This window comes from Python bivittatus, unplaced genomic scaffold, assembly GCF_059951505.1.
Source record: "Python bivittatus isolate LINGU-HERP-01145 unplaced genomic scaffold, Pbiv_v1 ctg000700_np1212, whole genome shotgun sequence".
NCBI classification, from domain to species: domain Eukaryota; kingdom Metazoa; phylum Chordata; class Lepidosauria; order Squamata; family Pythonidae; genus Python; species Python bivittatus.
Genome location: NW_028277098.1, coordinates 14,840,830 through 14,860,978, shown reverse-complemented (window position 1 = coordinate 14,860,978; position 20,149 = coordinate 14,840,830). Strand labels below are relative to the sequence as shown.

The window sequence follows — 20,149 nt, the reverse complement described above, 5'->3', positions numbered from 1 at the left end:
CTCAGTAAACCTTTTAATTGGAAAAATTCAGGAAATTAACCACAGATTTGACAAACTAAGAAATGGAGGGAGGAAATTAGCTTGTAAGTTATTGTTAAATTGGTCCTAAATTCCTGTCATTGACTAGCTTTAAGGAAGACAGGAACAAATGAAACAATAGGCTTTTAACAATATGTATAGATCAGCTTTAATAATTGAAATAATAACAACAGCAACAATAATAATTGCCCAGTGAGGCCACTACCTTGATGTGGTTGTGGGGCTTGCATGCTCCAAGGAGGATGAGAGCTATGCTAGAGGTTCAACCATACTGGACAGGTCTCATCAGAGGAGCCAGATGAAGAGTGTTTCTCCCATAAACAATATGGTGAGACGTAATTTACAGAAACCCATACTGGATCAGTTGTCACCTGGATCAACAAGGACTGCACTAGATGTTCTAGTTCCTGTACATCTGGTGACAAGTGGGCTACAGGACTTAGGACTGTTGGCTGAGCAACCAGGGCCAGCAGCTGCAGAACTACTGGAATAAGAGTTGTTTACCCATTGCAAATATATGAAGATTGAAAGAAAGAAAAAATGATCTGCTATTACAAATCAAGTCCAACAAGAAGAGGATATCAGAAAAGAATGCACCAGTCCTGGAAAGAACAACATCCAGAATCAGAAGTAACAGAACAGAAGCTAGCAGATCAGTGTTGATTTATAACACAAATAAAGTATTCACAGAAATAGAATTGGAAGAACTGCAGAGGTCTACCCAGGACAAAGAAATAGAAACCTTGCCAGAAGTAGCTCAGACAGTAGAGAGAAATCAGGGGAAGTCAGGGGTAGAGGAAGCCAGCATAGCTACTGAATTTTTTTTATTCCCAAACCAGGCACCCTCTCCTCTGCCTTCTACTCAGAAAGAACAAAGCCCTATAACTAAAAAACAAGAGGAACTGAAACAAAGAATAACTGAGTATCTAGAACAGCACAAAAAGAACAGAATAAGGCTGCCTTCATTGAAGCTGGTTACAAAGAAACGGCTAGCACAAGTATTAAAATATGCCAATACTGTGATATCAAATATAAGCACCAGGTCACTGCAACAAACAAACCAACTAATGTACAGTACAGTTGCAGTTATAACTGAATACCTTGGATGCAAAATCAATAAACGGGAAAAAAAGCCAAATAGTGCACCACCAAAATGGAAGATCAGGTTGGACAATAAGATCAGCATGCTATGATCAGATGCAAGCAAGCTAGACCAGATGAAAGAAAAGAAGCTGAAGAACAAAGAATACCTGATCAAGAAATATCACCTGGAAACAAGAAAGACCAAGGAAGCACTGGAAATAATAAAGCAGCAATTAACAGCTATAACCAAGAAGATCAGCAGATATGAATTACACACTATAGGCAGAATCTCCAATTTCAGTTGAATCAGAAACATTTCTACCAATCCATCAATGGAGAGACTGCAATGAACCATTCAACACCTGACAAACAAGAAACAGTGCAGTTCTGAGCACAGCTATGGGACAACCCAAAGAAATACAACAAGAATGCAGCTTGGATAAAGGTGGATAAGAATAAAAAGAAGCTGAAATGAAAGAACTTGTAATAACAGCAGAAATGATGGAGAAAAGGGCAAGGAAGATCAAGAATTTGTCAGCATCAGGTGAAGATGAACTGCATGGTTTTGGGTTGAAACACCTGAGTGGTCTGCACCCAATCATTGCCAAGCAGTTTAACAACATACTGCAAGGAGGTGAAATTGAAGATTGGTTAATGTCTGGCAAAACCTACCTGATAATGGAAGACCCAACAAAAGGGGCAGCACCATGCAACTACAGGCCAATTACTTTTTACCAACAACTTTCAAATTGCTAATTGGTGTGATAGCTGATGCAGTCCAACAGCATCTAGCTGAAAACAAACTCTTTCCATTTGAGCAGAAAAGAAACCACCCAAACAGCAGAGGGACAAAAGATCCTAAGATGATTTTGGAAAACTGCAAGAGAAGGAAGATCAACTTGAATGTAGCTTGGATTGATTACAAGAAGGCATTTGACTCCCTACCACACGATTGGATAATCAAGTGCCTAGATATAAGAAGTCAGTAGAAACATCAGAAGCTTTGTGCAAAGATCAATGGCATAATGGAAGACACAGTTGCTGGTCAATGGTGATAGAGGAGACTCACTATTACCACTACTGTTTGTCATTGCATTGATTCCTCTGTCAACAATACTGAACAAGTCAGGCCATAGCTATCAAACATTAAAAACATCTGCCAGGTTGTCCCACCTCCTTTACATGGACGATCTGAAACTGCATGAAAAAACACCATCTGAAATGGAATCATTGCTCAACACTGCCCAAATATACAGCCAAGATATAGCAATGGAGTTTGGACTGGACAAATATGCCACCCTTACCATCAACAGGGGAAAAATAGTGAAAACTGAAGGAATCAAGATGCCCTATGGAAATAATATCAAGAGTCTGGATGAAGAAGATCACTACAAATACCTGGGCATCCTTTAGGCTGACAACATCAAGCACATTGGAGTCAAGAAGAAGATTAGTAGTGGATACATCAGAAGAGTGAAGAAGATCTTAAAGTCCAAACACAGTGGAGGAAATACCATCAAGGCAATTAACACCTGGGCAATTCCAGTCATTAGATACACAGCTAGAATAGTGGACTGGACTCAAGCAGAACTAGAAACCCTGGATAGGAAGACCAGAAAAATAATGACAATGAATCATGACTTCATCCATGCAGTGACACTGACAGACTTTACGTACCAAGGAGCATAGGTGGGCGTGAACTGTTGCAAGTACACCAGACAGTTGAAGAAGAAAAAAGGGCATTGGGAGAATGTCTGAAGGACAGTGAACAAAATGCATTGAAACTAGTATACCATGAAGGCTTATTGAATAGTTAAGAGACCTAACTGGCCTACAAGAAAGACCAAATGAAGAATAGAAAAGAGACATGGGAAGTATTACATGGCCAGTACACAAACACACACACACACACACACACAAAATTAACAGGCAAAGCAGATAACAACAAGACCTGGCAATGGTTAAGAGCAGGAAAGTTGAAGAAAGAAAGAGGGGCTAATTCTGGCTGCACAAGACCAAGCTTTAAGAACAAATGCATACAAAGCCAGAATTGAGAAGACAGCAACAGACAGCAAATGCTGCCTCTGCAAAGAAGCTGAAGAAATGGTGGACCACCTAGTCAGCTGCTGCAAAAAGATCACACAGACTGACTACAAACAATGGCATGACAAAGTAGCGACAATGGTACATTGGAATATTTGCAAGAAATATCATTTGCCTGCAAGCAAGAACTGGTGGGACCACAAAACAGACAAAGTAATAGAAAATGAAGAAGCTAAAGTGCTCTGGGATTTTAGAATTCAAACAGATAAGCACCTGCCACACAAAGCCCAGACTTAACAATGGTTGATAAGAAAGACAAAAAAGTCTGTATAGTGGACATTGTAATACTTGGAGACAGCAGAACAGAAGAGAAAGAACTGGAGAAAATTACAAAATACAAAAACCTGCAAATAGAAATAGAACAAGTGTAGCAAAAGAAAGCAAAGATAGTACCAATAGTAATAGGTGCCTTGGGTGCAATCCGAAAACATCTGGAGTACCACTTGAAGACCATCAGCATTGACAAAGTCACCATCAGTCAGTTACAAAAAGCAGCTTTACTCGGAATAGCTTACATCCTGCGATGGTACCTTTAACACCATCAAACAGCATCTGCCTATCCCAGGTTGTTGGGAAGGAATCGATAGGTGGATAAAAATGCCAAATCCAGTCAAAACATCTGGCTGATTGTGCGACCAACAAAATAATAATAATAGTTATCTCTAAAATGAAATGTTGAATAATAACATTTTACTTAGCTATAGAAGCAATACTGTTAAGAAGTATTGCTTAAACTTAAACTTCCATTCAATTTTTCCTGAACTGTCTTTCAAATATAGGCAGGGAGTATAGTATCAGGAAGGTGAAAGGGTGGAACAATCACGTACTATGTCTGAGAAAACTTTCATATTGGAGATGACATAATCTCCCTTTTCCCACTAAGAACTACAAAGAAAAATACCACTAAGTTTTTATGAAGAGAACCATCTGTATCTTTAGCAATCACTATATCAATCTTCACCCTCACCTCAGACATATTTGCATGCCTAGCAATCCACACTCCTCACACTAAATAAACAGGTAGAATTTTCAGACACAGAAGCAAAGTGTCAAGGATACCATCATAATGATACAAGCAGCAAAAATTAAAATTCTGCTCCTTGGCAAACATCTCAATCATTTTTAAAAACCATATTTAGTAGTAAGCATTTCAGTACCATTTTTTAAAAGGAGTTGAAGCAAAGCAAAGCAAAACCTTGCTGAATCTTTAGGTAATTGAATTTCTAAAATGTCAGGCATATGTGTCTCACAAGTGCTTTAAAACTAACATTATTAAATCCTGGATAGAGAGTATGTAAACGAGCCCTATACTACATTTTGCAATGAAATAAAATGTTGGCCTGCCCTCACCCATGAACAAAAATGCTTTATGAACTTCACATTACATTCAACAGCAGGAGAATAAGGTGTTGCAGCTATCTTAATTGCTACAGCTCTTAATTCAGACAATGATGATGATTTTTTTAATCTTAAGAAGCAGGAATCTCTAAGCCGTTCACTTCTGGATGGTCTTGACTAACTCAGCCAAAACTATCACACAAAACGCTATTCTGAATTCTTTGCAAGGAAAAGTAAAATACAAATATTAGTACGATGTAAGATTGCCATTCCACACATGCTGGTTTAAGGAATAAGCTCCATTAAGTATCACTAGACTAACTTTTGGGTAAATATAGATTATGGCTACCATATATGGGTGCAAATATCCAGATGACTATTAGATGGCAACAAAACGATGCAAGGAAAACTCTGATTATTTGCTGCCATTTGGTGGCACCTGGTATTTTGCAGCCCAAATATGGTAGCCATAGAGTGATGGCTTTATTCTATCATTCACATGACTCTTTTACAATGGACACTCTAGAACAGTGTTGTCCAAACTTGGCCACTTTAAGATGAGTGGACTTCAACTCCCAGAATTCCCCAGCCAGCCATGCTGGCTAGGGAATTCTGGGAGTTGAAGTCCACTCATCTAAAAGTGGCCAAGTTTGGACAACACCGCTCTAGAATAAATAGCCTGAGGGAGCAAAGGAGTAGAAAAGAATCTAAACAAAGATTTTGTTATAATTAATACTTACAGAAGTAATGCTATTAATGTCACTTTATTTACTTTATCAATGAAACTGAGTTGTTCAGGCAAGAAGCTAATCTATTTTCAACAGACTTTGATGACTCATGACAGCCTCATCACTATTCCTCAGTATTAGGAAAAAGTTCTCTTGCTGATTGTTCTTATGAAGAGCAAGTCTTACCGAATGCTTCCTAATCTGCTTTTCCTTGAGGCATTTTGTTTCACAAAAAGCTTTGTGATTGTCAGTGATTGCTTTTGTGACATTTCCATATGTATTCAGAAAAATACTTCAGAAAATGCTATGTTTTTTGACTGGGCCAAACCTTCCAATCTTCAGGCTAGTTTTGTTTCTCTGTCACACCTTGTAGAACATATCCTAGCAGAAGTTGGTGAAAATACCCAAGATTCATTGGCTGAACTCTGCAATGGAGGTGGTCTGCGCATCATCCCTCCCAGTTCACTACCTGGCCAGTATCTTCTGGCCAGTGTCTTCTCCTGACTGAATCAGCTTTGACTGCTTATACTGGAACAGAGGAATGGATGAAGGCTTTAAAAAGAAAAATACACAATTATAATATATATGACCATAATGTTTGACATTTTGTTGATTTTGTTCAGCTAGGTGGACAGGGAGAAAATGGGTGAACAGAAACTATTTTGGGAGGAACATTTTCTATCCCTTAGAGTCATTCCTGCTCCAATTTTTCCTGCCATTTCTTAATGTAAGCCACAGTGATGTTCTATGCATATTAGTTACTTCTTTGTTGGAAAGATTTGCATTACTTTGTTTCAAAATTTGGACTTTCATTAATGACTTGGCATTCTTTTGAAACCACTTTCACTCATAATGATTGCTGCAATTTGAATAACAAATAGCTCTATTACGCGTGAAGGGAATTAAGTACTTTTAAGTACTTGCCAACGTAACCTCCCAATCATTAATTATATTTAATAGCATTAATGATTTAGTGACTTTAGAAAGTATTTATTTTCTGAAGTTCTCCAGTATATATATGTATATAGTATATATATATATATACATATACACACACCTGAGTTACTGCTATCAGTGTAGCTTCAAAAACCACAAAACTAGCATTTTTATACGCTGTTGACTTTGAAAACATTTTGCTATATACTTAGACATACTTTATTGACCCATGATGACAGACATCTCAAAACTGTCAAGCTCTGTTTGTTCTGAAATCTGCCCATTTCTAAATCATACTTCAGTTTATCTATAATCCCTCTTTGTGGTATGGTAGGAGGAGCTTTGTTTCCAATTTATTAGGCACTTGTCTAGACTCTTTCAAAACCATGTTTCAAGAACAGTTTATTTCCTAGCTGGATTATTCAAGGTAAATCTACTCACTTGCCTTTTATCCTTATTTTCTGTTCTTCAAGCATCAGCCTTCCTGTCCTTTTAATAATTGCATGGATGAGGGGATTTGGAATGATGGTCATTGTCATGCATCTACGGTACAGAGTAAGAAGCTATTTTGTAGTAGGGAAAGAGATATGAATCCTCATGGCAAAAGACCAGTTCTGCTCTTCTATTCTGTAGGGAATGTTGAAATTTATGAACTTAATTTTTCAAGTATTTGCAACCCTTTATACTAAAAATTGAAGAAAGAAAAAAAAAGATAAAATGTATCTGGATAACATATTGGTGCATCATCTCTGAGAATTGTAGATATGACAGGTGACTATAACCCTTCCCTTACATTCCACTGTATGTGCTACCACCTCTGTGGTTCCAAATACTCTCTCTTTCCATGTCCCAGTCCCACAAGAATCCTGAGGTAGATATTGCACACCACTGCTGAGCTAAAGATATTTCATTGTCAAATCTCAGTGACACTTTAGCCTTCTAAGGCAGATTGAGTATGGAAAGTTGTAACTTTCCTACAGAAGGAAGTAGGGAGGGCTCAGCTACCTCTCTTCTGGGCAGTCATTCCAAGATACTAAGGCTATAACAGAAAGACCTATTCTTTGTGAAGGTGATTCTGCAACCTCAAAAGACTGCATCTTCAGCGAGGCCTTCATCTGGACAAAAATTCAAGAGGAAGAACTTAAGCTTGGACAATTCCTCCGTAGGTGAGCTACCAATTGGCTAAAGCAGGCTGTAGCTGATGAATATTTCTTCCTTAAAACATTGTTTGTCTTTAAGGTTCCATAAGACTCTTCATTGCTCTTCAAATTTCTCAAACTCTGTCTTAACTGAAAATCACTAACTAGAGTTCTGCATGTAAGTGGACTCAACTTCTATACTACTTTTTCCTGCCAACCCACAAACTCCACATTTGTTTCTTCCCATGTCAACAACTGCTACTCCAGCAAAGTTGAGTAGGAAGTTTTTCTGCTTCTTTTGGAGCACCCAAAAGTACATGCAGAACTACAACATGTGGTGAGAGGGCCGATCGTTCCTGCAAGTGAGAGTCTAGGTGCAGAAGGGGAGAAGACCCTGGAATTCCACTCTTATTTCTCACTATAGCAATTCAAGTACTGTACATTTTAGATTGAAAGGGGAGACACTGAAGCTCATGTTTATCAGTCAGTTTGGAAAATAGTGGTTTGGAGGCTTATTGGGACTTATGTGGGACTTAGGAGGAAAAATCAGTCACAGTCACATTTTGAATGATACCATGATACTAACTGGTTTCAAAGTGAGTGATTTCTTCCCTCCTATCCATCATATTTTGGGTCACTAAAGCTCATTATAAGAAGAACTGGGGTGAAGGTACTCTCAAGTCAATAATGAACCTCTGCTAATTAAGAGATTGTCACCTCCAGGTAGATGCTTTATGCAACACTCGGGCCCAGTTGATGGGAGAAAAGGCTGAGGTTCATCGCTAAATATCTAACACTCAGCATCATTGTCTGACACTGGATTTGTTTGCCCTCAAAGTTTTGACAATACGTGACCTCTAACATGCAGCATTCAGCACGTGACAGTGTCCAACAGGGATGTTGTGCTCATTTATTTCTTCACGCTCAGAAAACATCCCCTTTGTGGTTTTTGTTTTGGTTCTTATGTCCTCTTTTTAGAATTCAGTATTTGCAGCATTTTTGATGTTTTGTTCTAACTTCATTGAATATGCCATTTGGTATTCCAAGATTCCTTTGTAATCAGAATGATTTATGGAACATTCCAAAGCACTTTTGTCCAACTACAGCCTTACTATGGCTGACAGATCTTTCTTTGGGCCTAGCAGGTGATTCAGTACTGCACCCCTTTTTGGCAAACATGATCTGCTTTTAGCTTTTCCATCATTCCTCTTAACATGTCATACTTCATTACAAAATAGAGACTAAGTTGCTGCTCCTGGTTTTCCTAATATAAATGAGGTGTAGAAACCCGATGCCAGGATAAGCAGTGCTGATACAAAATTTTAAAAAGGGGGGGGGATTTCATTTGCATATTTTAAAAGTATGAATTAATTCCATTTGATTGGCTGTGTTTCATTGCTGCAGGTTATATGAAGGCCATTGTTGAAGAATGCTCTACAATAGTAATAAAATAACATAGAACAAAACAAAACAAGAAACTTAGAGATAGAAGTGAATAAAGCAAGAGAGGGAAGTGTGCAGACATCCTTTTTTGGGGTATGGAAGAGATTCCAACTCCTTTCAACCCTAGCAAGGAGAGGGAGTGCTCAGAAATCATGGCAGCTGTGCCCAATAGCATTCTGAGGATCACGCGTTGGCCAGGAGATCCCAGCTCTGTGATAAAGTATAAGGAGAAGATAGATTTAAGATACAACTGTATGAAGATTTTTAAATTCTTATTGATATTTAGCAGCAATTCATTATTTATTTCATTTATTAAATTGTTGTTGTTGTTGTTGTTGTTATTCATAGGTTCAATTGATGACCTAAAAGAAGCTCCCTGCTTTCCATCCAACTTCTCATCGAATGAGTTGAGGGCACTTTTAATTATTCTGGTATGGATTTCCCCTCACCTAAAGTTTCCTTAGTGAAACCTGGTCCTAGGGGCTTTAGAGATGCTTCCCTCTCCCTCTCCCTCTCCCTCTCCCTCTCCCTCTCCCTCTCCCTCTCCCTCTCCCTCTCCCTCTCCCTCTCCCTCTCCCTCTCCCTCTCTTTTATTGTCTTTCTACATTTCACATTTCACAATCTGATCCCAAACCCTATTGGTACATGCTCATCTTATGTTCTCCAAATGAAACAGGTCTCTCTCATGGCCCATGGCCCATGGCCCTCACACCATGTAGCAAGTGAGCAGTTTTATTTCTCCAAATATATTTGGGATCCACTGGGCATGAGAACAAATTGGGAGAAAAACTCTTTATAGGATGAGTGGCAGTAAGTCTTGTTCCATTGAGTGGAATGTGTGACCAAAGAGACGTTTGTAGGATTACAGCCGAAGTCATCCTTATGATCTTGTTAGACTTCCTTGTGATGACTGTTTAAGCTTCTTTTGCTTTCGAACGATATGTGTTTCGATTCATTGTTTGATGTTGTGATTTGATTATATGATTTTGATTTATACTTTGGCTGCACAGATTAAGAATTTGAAATGGATAGATATTAGCTGTGGGCATGTGCATATGCAACTAATAAAATTTGGAATAGATAATCAATACAAAAGGAACAAAGGTGCTTTTGTTTCAGCTGGTCTTTTAGGGAATTGTTTTGTAATGGCCCCATCTAGTGGAAAATTTGAAAATAATTCAAATAATTATTTGAAAATAATTCAAAATACAACTTAGATCCTACCTTAAAATCTCTCTTCTCTCACCCATACTTTTTTTATTAGGGCTACCAGCTGCACAGATCCAGTTGTCGACTGGAGGGGAAACACACACACACACACACACACACACACTACTGTAGTAGTCTCTTCAATCTTTGTAACCCAGATCTGGTAACCCAATTTTTAATTGAAATGTTGTCAGCTGGCCTGATGGTGTCTAAAAATAAATTTCATGCCCTGAGTCAATAAATAATCCTTGCAGGAGAGGGAAATATTAGAGTGTTTAAGATATAGAACATAAATGACAGTTCTCATAAGGTCATAAGGTACTTTTTCTTGGACTTACTGGCATCCTTCTTTGAGAAACAAAGCAAGATACCAAATAGAAGAGAATATACATGGCTCAGGGTTGAACTGAGGAGTCCTTGGGGTTGTTTTCTTGCAAACGTTTCATTACCCAGCTAGGTAACATCTTCAGTGCTAGAATGGAGTGGGCTTTGCTCTCTGTTTATATACAGTAGCTTGCCCTGCCAGTGTTGGGGGGAAGGGGTTGGGTAGTTTTTCTTGGTAGTTCCTTAATTAGGGTATTGCGTACTGCTTGATTGTTTGTCTGGTGTTAATTCTGGAGTTAATCGCTGCTTATCCGGGGGTTGATTGCTGGTGTGGAGGTGTTCTGGTCTTTTTGTTTCCTTTTTATTGTCTCATTTGAATAATGTGTAGATGTTGTTTATCTCTATGTGCCTGTCAATGGCTGCCTTGTCTGAATACCAAGCTTCAAGGAATCCCCTTGCATTTTTGGATTTAGCTTGGTCTAAGCAAGATGTTTTGGAGCAAGATGTTTTGGAGAAGTCAGGGACTGAGCATTTAATATCAAGCAAGTTGTGTAAATGACTGATTAGTTACTCAGGCAACATCCAGTTTTATTCAAAGCTGTAATACCATTAGCAGAGAGGCTGGCAGCTTTTAATGGTTGACAGAAGCATGCAATACTTTTGGGGAAGTCGAGGGCTACCTTCCATGATTGTATGGGTTGGGCAATGATGTGGGTGAGGATATTGTTGTTGTTTAAACCATTTTCATCTTTCCATGTTTTGCCATCTGTTTATCTGTCTTTATTCATGCATCCAACATACATCAAGTAAGGTGTGAATGTGTGAGGGATGTGTGTGTGTGTGTGGGGGGGGACCTTGCATTTTGCCTTATCTCCAATATTTAAACAGTGACTGTAACTTCTAATGTTAGTATTTTAATATTAGCTTTCCTTATTTGTTTGTTAATATCTAAGCACAGTACAAGACCTATCCCCCCTTCACCCCCAAAAGAAAAAAAAAAACCTGTGAGGACAGTTGGACTAAGAGAGTGAGGCTGACTATCCCAACTTGTTTAGTAAACTTCCATGGCTGGGAACAGACTTGAACCTGGGTGGCCTCACTCCTAGTCCAACACCTTAACCACTACACTACAATAGCGCTCTTAAAATCCTTTGGCGTGATTATTATGCATGTAGAATTTGCATCAGGCAGAACTCCAGTTATACAGGATGTGGAAATCTTACATTAATATAACTTCCCTCCGTACTAGTCTTTATATATAAATCTTTGTTTTTGCTTTTTAGCTTTGTTTTTAAAAATATTGTTATTGTTCTTAAATGGTGGAAGATAATGCATATGCACTGGAAAGGTGAGAGTGTAATGGGATAATGAATAATGTATGATTAATTTTGGACTGCAATTAAAGGGGTTTTTTGGATAACAACAACAACAACAACAACAACAATAATAATAATGCAATTAAAGGTTTGTTTTAAAATGTCTCTTAAATCCCAGTAAGAAGGCAATGAAGCTATCCTTCCTCCTATTTCATGCTTTTCTGACCATAACGTACATCATAATGCATTGCTACAAGCTACCTTGAGTGTTGGTATATGTAAAATTTGATATATTTATGACATGCCTTAACAAGAGTGACTCAGATTAAATTGCAAACTGATTTAAATCAGCAATCTTAATGGTTGCTTGAAAGTTCTTTGGCCCATCAAGGGACAAAGTCAGAAGGGCAGAAAAACATATTTTTCATGCAAAACCTTCAGTTTTCTGTTAAAATCCAGCATGTGTGTTTCTGCATAGCTGAGTGGCCCTGGCTCTCTGCACATTATGACCTTGGGTGTCTAAGAGTGACCTTTCTTCCAAAGGGCAAAATGAAGTCACAGCTTGGATCTCTTTGGAGGCAGAGGGACGTACTCACGACTGCATTCTGCTTCAGAGCTTCAGGGCTCTGTAGATTTGGATATGAAATTCTGTACCATGTCTGCAAGGAAGTAATACATATTATAGAAAATTCAATTACAGTAGCCTCACTGGAGCAAATGCCCATGGAGAAGTAATTTGTTTTAGCCAATGACCAGCCATCCATTGTATAAATTAAAATAAACATTTTTTTTTAACATTAGGGTTATAGTCTTTACTTCCTTCAGTGTATGTAACACTATGGATACTTTTCGTTTTTGGTAATTAAGATTTGGATGAGAAATTTTGGAAGAACTTGGGAACCTATTTATAATGAGTTACCTGAATTATGCTGTATGTTATCTGGATCTAAATATACTTCCTTCCTTTTTTAAAAAAGTCATATTAAACAAAAAGAGAAATCTCATGCTGCAATTAATTTTTCTTTGCTGCCAGTTGGAGAAAAAGGTCCCTTTTTTTTTGCAGAAGTGATTAAAAAAAAAATGTTAGGCAAACAGCAAGATACAAAGAGATAATACTCTCCATCTCTCCCCCAGTCACACTGATATCATTGAATTAAAGTTTTTCATATAAGCAGTGAACTAAGTGGACTCTCTCTCTCTCTTCTGCAAATTACATTGGCACATGCCAATATCCATGTATATTTTTCTAATTAGAAGCCCTCACAATGATGTGTTATTCATTTGCAGTATTACCAAAATTAGCATAAATGTAATTACGGATCTTCTGTGTGCTGGTAGTTCACAAATGACTAGTCTCTGGAATTGTCTCTGAGAGCTGCATTATAGAGATTTTAGGCAATGCTGCAGCATTTCAGACGCTAGCAAACATTTGGCCTCTCTCTGCCCCATCTTTATTAACGGCATTGCTAATCTGCATCACACGCTCCAGTGGTGTCTTTAGCTCAGCAGAACTGTGAGCCAGGTCATCACAGTGAGCCACCTTTTACATAGGACTATACACAGGTCATTTGCATTTTTTAAAAAAAGTTTTCTTCGTGCTGGATTTGTTCCTTTGGCATGTCTGGTTCTTTGGTAGTTTGCAAAGCTTGTGGGAAAAGAAAAGCACTAGGATTAGAAATGCTCTCAAAGTAGATATTTTAAAAAAGCAAATGGCCTGTTAAATATATACTGCATGGCTGACCATCTCAAGCAACTCCTTCTTGCTGTGATCATACATTCTAAAATAATTATTACCCATTTTATGAATAGCAATGTCTTTGGAATCTGTGCCCTTTCTACTTCAGTTCAGACATTCGTTTGAACTTTTATGGGCTTGAAAATGGATAGAGAATGATGCTACTTACCCCCTTAAACTCGTTGGCCTCCATGCAATCTGCCAAGAAGTCTGAAGAAAAGTTATATTCACGTCTGCTTGATCTTTGTGTGATTTTGGACCCTGCTAAAGGGTAACAAAATAAATGTTTGTTTTCATACAAATTTATCATTGCTTAATTACTGATTTATATAGAGTCAGGGTGGGATGGAGTTATGAATGAACAAACACAACTCTGATATGGAGCATAAACAGTGAAATCTTTTGTGTATTCTATAATTACCATCAGAAGAATATGTCTTGTGAGAATCAATTTTTCAACCTTTTTTTGCTAGAGACTTTCCCCCCCCATATGTAAATTGCTGGATTGCTGGGAAAAATCAGCAGCTGATGATTTGTTTTGGTACCCAATAATTTCCAGTTCAGCTCCGTCTACATCTTCCTTAGCATATTTGATTCAGCGCATTAGATTTCCGGATTTAACAAACTGCTGCTCCAGAAGAAATGCTAGTAATACTTAATGGAGTGTGTGATACCATTTAAGAAATTCTATTGAGTTTTGATAACGCGACTCAAATATCTAACTCTTTGGAAAATTCTACTTTGAAAATTGGTGATAAATCATTCTTTTGGAATATTTGGGCAGAAGATGGGATCATGACTTCAAATCAGCTACTATGTAATGACTATTTGAAGGATTTTTCCTAACTTCAGATTGAATTTAGTCTCCCCAGTTCGCAACAGTAGAGGTATGTTCAGCTTAAGCATGTTCTAAGGGATCAATATGGACTAGATGCTTTGGCTGCCTCAAAGACACCCAAGTTGCTTTCTTACTTGATGGAATCCATGAAAGAATTAAAACCTACAACATACCATATTTTTCCAACTATAAGACGATACTTTTTTCTAAAATCCTTATGCTAAAAATTGAAGGGCGTCTTATTCAAGGAAGTCAGCCAAGGAGAGAACCGTGCGGTTGCAAAACTGCCCATACTTTTTCTCTGCAAACAGGTTTCCTCCTATTTCTAGCCTCCAATCACGAGTGAAATAGCTTGACTCTGCAAACAGGCTTCCTACAATCACGAGCCTCCAATCACGAGTGAAACTGCCCATACTGTCTCTGCAAACAGACTTCCTCCAATCACGAGCCTGATGTAACTGACGTCAGCTAATGCTGAACAAACCAATTAGAGGAAGTCTGTTTGCAGAGACAAGCTATCAGCAGTTTCACTCGTGATTGAATGTAATCCGTTATGCAAAAGAGCATGGAAATAGAGCTGCAGAGAGACAGTTTGGACCTCCTCCCACTGAGTGTATCAGGTAAATGTTACCTAATTACTAAATAAAAATGTATTCTGCACTATCTTTAAAATATTGATTTCTTAATTTGGGGTTGGAAAAGTGGGGGTCGTCTTGTACATGGGGGCATCTTATTGATGGACAAATACAGTATCTCTATCAAAAGCTCAAGAATATTTTTAAAGTAGACATTTTTGGGATTTATCAAGCATGGACTAAAGAACTGGAATTTCTGATAAAGCCTCATCAATGGCTTCATATTGTTCAAAATCTTAAATGGTAACTACAGATTTGAGATTAAGGTTCATTCATAAAAAAAAAAATGAATTTAGGGTATATTGGACTCACCAAAGTAAACAAGGGGGGGTCCCTTCTGAAATGCTTTCCATGCTCCCATTCCTTCTGTGGAATGAGATGTCCCTTATCTGACTGTTGCCTTGGCTGCGGTTCTTCCTCCTTCTTTCTCTGAAGGATATTCCCACAGACCATTACACCATCAGAGTGTTTATGCTGGAGGTGTTAAAAACTTGGGGGTTCACTGACTCATATGATATGGTCATGTGATCATTGATATCCTTTTGGGATAGCGTATCACCGTATATAAGCAAATTCAAGGGAAAACCCTTCAATGTAAAAGACACTAACATAATGTTGGATTATATACCAAAATTTTGGAATTTGACTGTTTATCAGGAATTATGGTTGTATCAAGCATGGGTGTGTGTGCGTGTGTGTGTGTGCGTGTGTCTTAAATGAATTATATTAAGAGATTGGAAAAATGATATTATTTCACATTTCAAGTTATGGTTGTCAGAAATGTTTGATTTATCTGTTTTGGAAAAGGCAATATTTTCTACTAATCAAAGGATGCAGTAATGTATGTTACTATGGCAGATATTTTGTGATATCTAATAATACTATCTTGTATTATTCATATTATAGTAGTGAATTTATTAATAAATCAATAACTATTGATAAGTATAATATATAAGGTAGATTTTTTTTTCTTTTTTCTCCTTTCTCTTCTGGTTTATTTTATATATCACTTATTTATATATCAAATTTGTCACCATCCATCTCATTAAAAAGTGACTCTGGGCAGTTTACAGAGAAGAGAAAATAAATTAAAATACAATATAAAAACAGTCTTAAATAAATAAGAAATAAATTCCAAGAATTCATGGAATTGGCGAGTAGCTCAGGGAGTGTCATCAGGGTGCCAGCCACCCCCAGGATTGATTAGAGCTCTTATTGCCCCACTCAAGCTGGTAGAGCCAGGTCTTTAGTCTTTATATTTTAGCTTGTACTTTTATTTTTTTAAAGAATCTTTTTCTTTATAATTAAAGATGGTTTTGTTAACTATGTATGTTTAAACTAAATATTTAAAAAAATAAAAAATACATTCTATTTATTAAGTTTCATAAAACTATCATACTTTTCTCCTTTGTTTTGGGCATTCTAACACAAATAATTTTAACAGTAGGCAGATCACACCTTTCTAGTTCAACAATAAGCAAACAAATATTGATCAACAACTCTCCCTACCAGAGAATATTATTCATCTTCTAAGTTATCATCCTGAGATACCTTTCTGGAATTTCTAATAACAATAACAATATTTCTCTGTCTGTGTCCTATAGACAAATAAGCTATTTATTTATGTATTTTCTTTTATGGTTGTTTAGCCATTGATGTCACATAAAAAGTCACCCTCGAAATAAGTCAGTGATTCTCCTTCAGCATTTTTCAATCCAAATTGTGCTTTACAGGAAGGAAGGAAGGAAGGAAGGAAGGAAGGAAGGAAGGAAGGAAGGAAGGAAGGAAGGAAGGAAGGAAGGAAGGAAGGATGGATCTAATATTACCTTTTTTGAGAACTGATAGTATAAAAGCATAGAAATGTGCAGCACATGTAACATACATTAATTTGATTGAAATTCACATTTCAAATGTATTATTGCATAGATAAGCTTTACCTCCATTGAGAAGACCAGAACAACTCAGGAACATAGTCAAGTAATACCAGCTGATCCTGAAAGAGTTCAGACTCCAAGGCTAGATGTATTCTCTCAGAATATTGAAGGAATATGGTCAGGGTCTGGCCTCATCTGTATTCACTACTGTTAAGAAAGTTGGAGATTGAATAAAGTACCAGATGATTATAAAAGGGCAAATTCTGTTCATCATTTTAAAAAAGAATTAAGAGATCGTTCTGCCCTAGATTATCCTTAATGATGAATCTGCATGCACCTTGAATACAATACAGTGATTATTAATAAGTCAACCTAGATTTGTCAAGATCAAACCTAATGAGACTAATTTTGCTGTGGAAATTAAAATATACTATTTCCATAGCGTTTTCACAAAGTACCCCATGACACTGATGAGTAAACTAGTTAAGTGTGGCCTGTGTCCATTGAGTGGATCCAAATCTGGTTTTAAGCCAGTGCCCATAGAGCACTGAGTGGATATCTGGAGTTTGGCAGCCCAGATCTGGTAGCCTAGGAAAATGCATATAAACAACATAAAACATTTTTTAACTTTAAAAGTTAGTTTGATGACAAACTGTACAAAATAGAATAGTATAAGGATGGATCAGAATTTCCACTGATCTCCACATGCCTAACTATAGCCTTCTCTTCTTATATTATGATGCTTCAGCTGAGGTCTCCATCCATTTCATGGAAAAGTGAGTTGCTTCACGTTAAAACATTTAGTACTTTTCTGTTTCCTGGGGTTGTTCTGTTGCAAGATATTTGTGTTGAGGGTCTGCTTGCCATGCTAGGTTATCCGATGCCTTTCAAACAACTTAATAAGAATCTAATCTTCTTCTTATATCCATCCGCTGAGCCATAAAAATCAAAGTGAAAGCAAACTTGTGCATGAGAACCTCTGACCATTTATGACAAGTGTCTACTACCTGAGTTTTCTGAGGAATCAAATACGATTCCTCCAAGCTTTGGATATGTTCCCAATGACTTTTATAAAAAGTTACCAAATGACCATTTTTAATGTAACAGAAAGAGGGAATCATTAAATACATGGGAAGTAAGCACGCAAACATCAGCCCAAAACCTCATCACTGCTTCATTAAACATGCAACTGTATTTAATCCATTTCAAGTAAATTACATTTATTTTCTCCCTTTCCCATGCCAATTTTTAATGGCAGCCTCTGGCATGCCATGCTTAGGCTAAGGTTAGGCCATGCCTTAATAAGCAGGCAAGCATAAATCATCCCTTAGATAGACTGAATGTCTCTTGTTCTATCAATCTGATTTTTTAAAATAGTTTCCCACATGCTGCTTTTAACTCTAACAAATCATAATGCATCAAAAACTACATTTAGTTTATGGGATAGCGATGCACTTGTTTAGTCAAAGGGCATTTAGGCATCCCTGCCTTTTCATTCGGATGGCCTTGGAACACTGTTAATATCTTTCATCTCTTTTTCTGCATCAGGTGTCTGGATTACCACTAACCCCCCAGCTTTGAGTTGGTGCTTCACATCACTGCAACTCTTTCACTAAAAGTCTTTGCATATAAGCAGGCACACAAACCCCTTGTCTATTGCTGGACTTCATGACAGAAAGAGCTTTTATAAAGTTAAATAATTTATTTTGTTCTCAATTCCAATTATGAGCAGACATTGGTAGGACCAAATGGAAGGACATGATTTGCTTACTTTATTGAATATTTTTTGATAGAGAAAACATGCTGTTGTTTTACGTGGCGTCTGTGCTGAGTGAGAGATTTATCTATCAGGATTAGCCAGGAATCTTTTTGATGGTTTTTCAATTCTCTCTTAAGCCATATTCATCTTGTTCATCACAGGGCAATAATCTACCGAAAGTGCCACTGAAGTGAATGAGTTGTGGAAATGTTCTGATCTATGTTTTGAAGAGTCAGATTTTCTTACAATATGTAGAATGAAATTCTCATGTCTAATCAAGCAAGTTACTGCATGCAAGGGAAGCCAGAGATCTGCGTGCTTAGTCCTTCCCATTTCCATACCCCATCTTGGAGCTCCATAAATGGCCAGGATTCCAAAATGCTTGTCCGTGCCTCCACCTGTCTACCAAGAGTATGTTACGTCTGATTCTAAGGCCCTTGGAAAGAGAGCTGTGAAAAGTGGAACAATGTGGAATGGGGGTGGGGAAGAAAAGGGTACACAGATGTTTCACAAGAAGTGGCTGCAACTGTCAGCCCTGCAGGGTAGTCCAGACAAGAAACACAAACTGTGAGTCCCAACCTTACCTTTATTTTACAATAACAGGAATAGAATCTTGCAAGTCTGAAAGCACCTCTCCCCCTGCCCCCAGGGAGGGTCCCTTCTGAGACGCTTCCCACTCCCCTTTTGCTTCTGTGGGCTGAGATTCCTTTTGCATGATGGTTGCCTAGTCTATGGCTTTTCCTCCTGTCTCCCAAGGTCATTCCCATGTACCATAACAGCAACTGAGGAGACTGAGAAGCTAGATAGGAGGAAATGCTTGAAGGAGAAGCAAAAAAAGGGCCAAGGAGAGAAGAGCAGCTAAAGACAAAAGGAAAAGCCAGCAGTGTAAAGCAGGACCATTGAAGAGAAAGATAAGGAATGAGAACAGGGTGATGAAGACAAGGAGAAAGACCACCCTTTAGCTGTTGAGAAATGGAGAAACTTATCAGAGGCCAGTGAGAAAACATGCAGAGCTATAGAAACAGCTTCCTCTGTATTATTAATAGAAGTACTTTATTTGTAATTAGTTAGACTTCAGGTTATAAATGTGAGTGTGTATAATTATGGTAGTTCAACAATCTAAAGCAGCTAAGTAAAAATAAAGTAAATTCTACTGAGTGGGTGACATAGATAGATGTGTGTGTCATAGACACGGTATATGTGAGTGTGTGACAGTATATGAATTCATTGTGATTATACTGTGCCCCTTTTCTATACTATAATAAAACTCAGAAGTTACAGATTATGCAAATAGCATTCCTATTATAGGCCTTCTAAATCTTATTTAAGGAGAAGCCATAACACAGTCAGTGATAATGAATATGGAAAAAAATCCCAGCTATATCTCCAGCTAAAGGAATTGGCAGCAGGTAATAGGAAATTTGCCAGATACACTAGAGTGGTGTTGTCAGCAACAACATTTCTGGTCTAGTTGGATCAATAGTCTAACTCAAGATATGATATGTTCAAATGTGCAAAATTATTCACCACTTTAGATCTCTTTTGTATCTTCTTCTGATTTAGTCTGTAATCTTCTGACTGGAAACAGAAGATCCGATTTGCAGTTATTTTACAAGGCACCAAGAACTGCAGTAGCAATATAATTCATTT

The 20,149-nt window shown here is 37.6% G+C and overlaps 1 pseudogene; it reads left to right on the top strand.

The window, feature by feature from the left end:
* The first annotated feature begins 1,829 nt into the window (after positions 1-1,829).
* Positions 1,830-20,149, top strand: part of LOC148214134 (uncharacterized) — a 105,871-nt pseudogene continuing 87,551 nt past the window's right edge.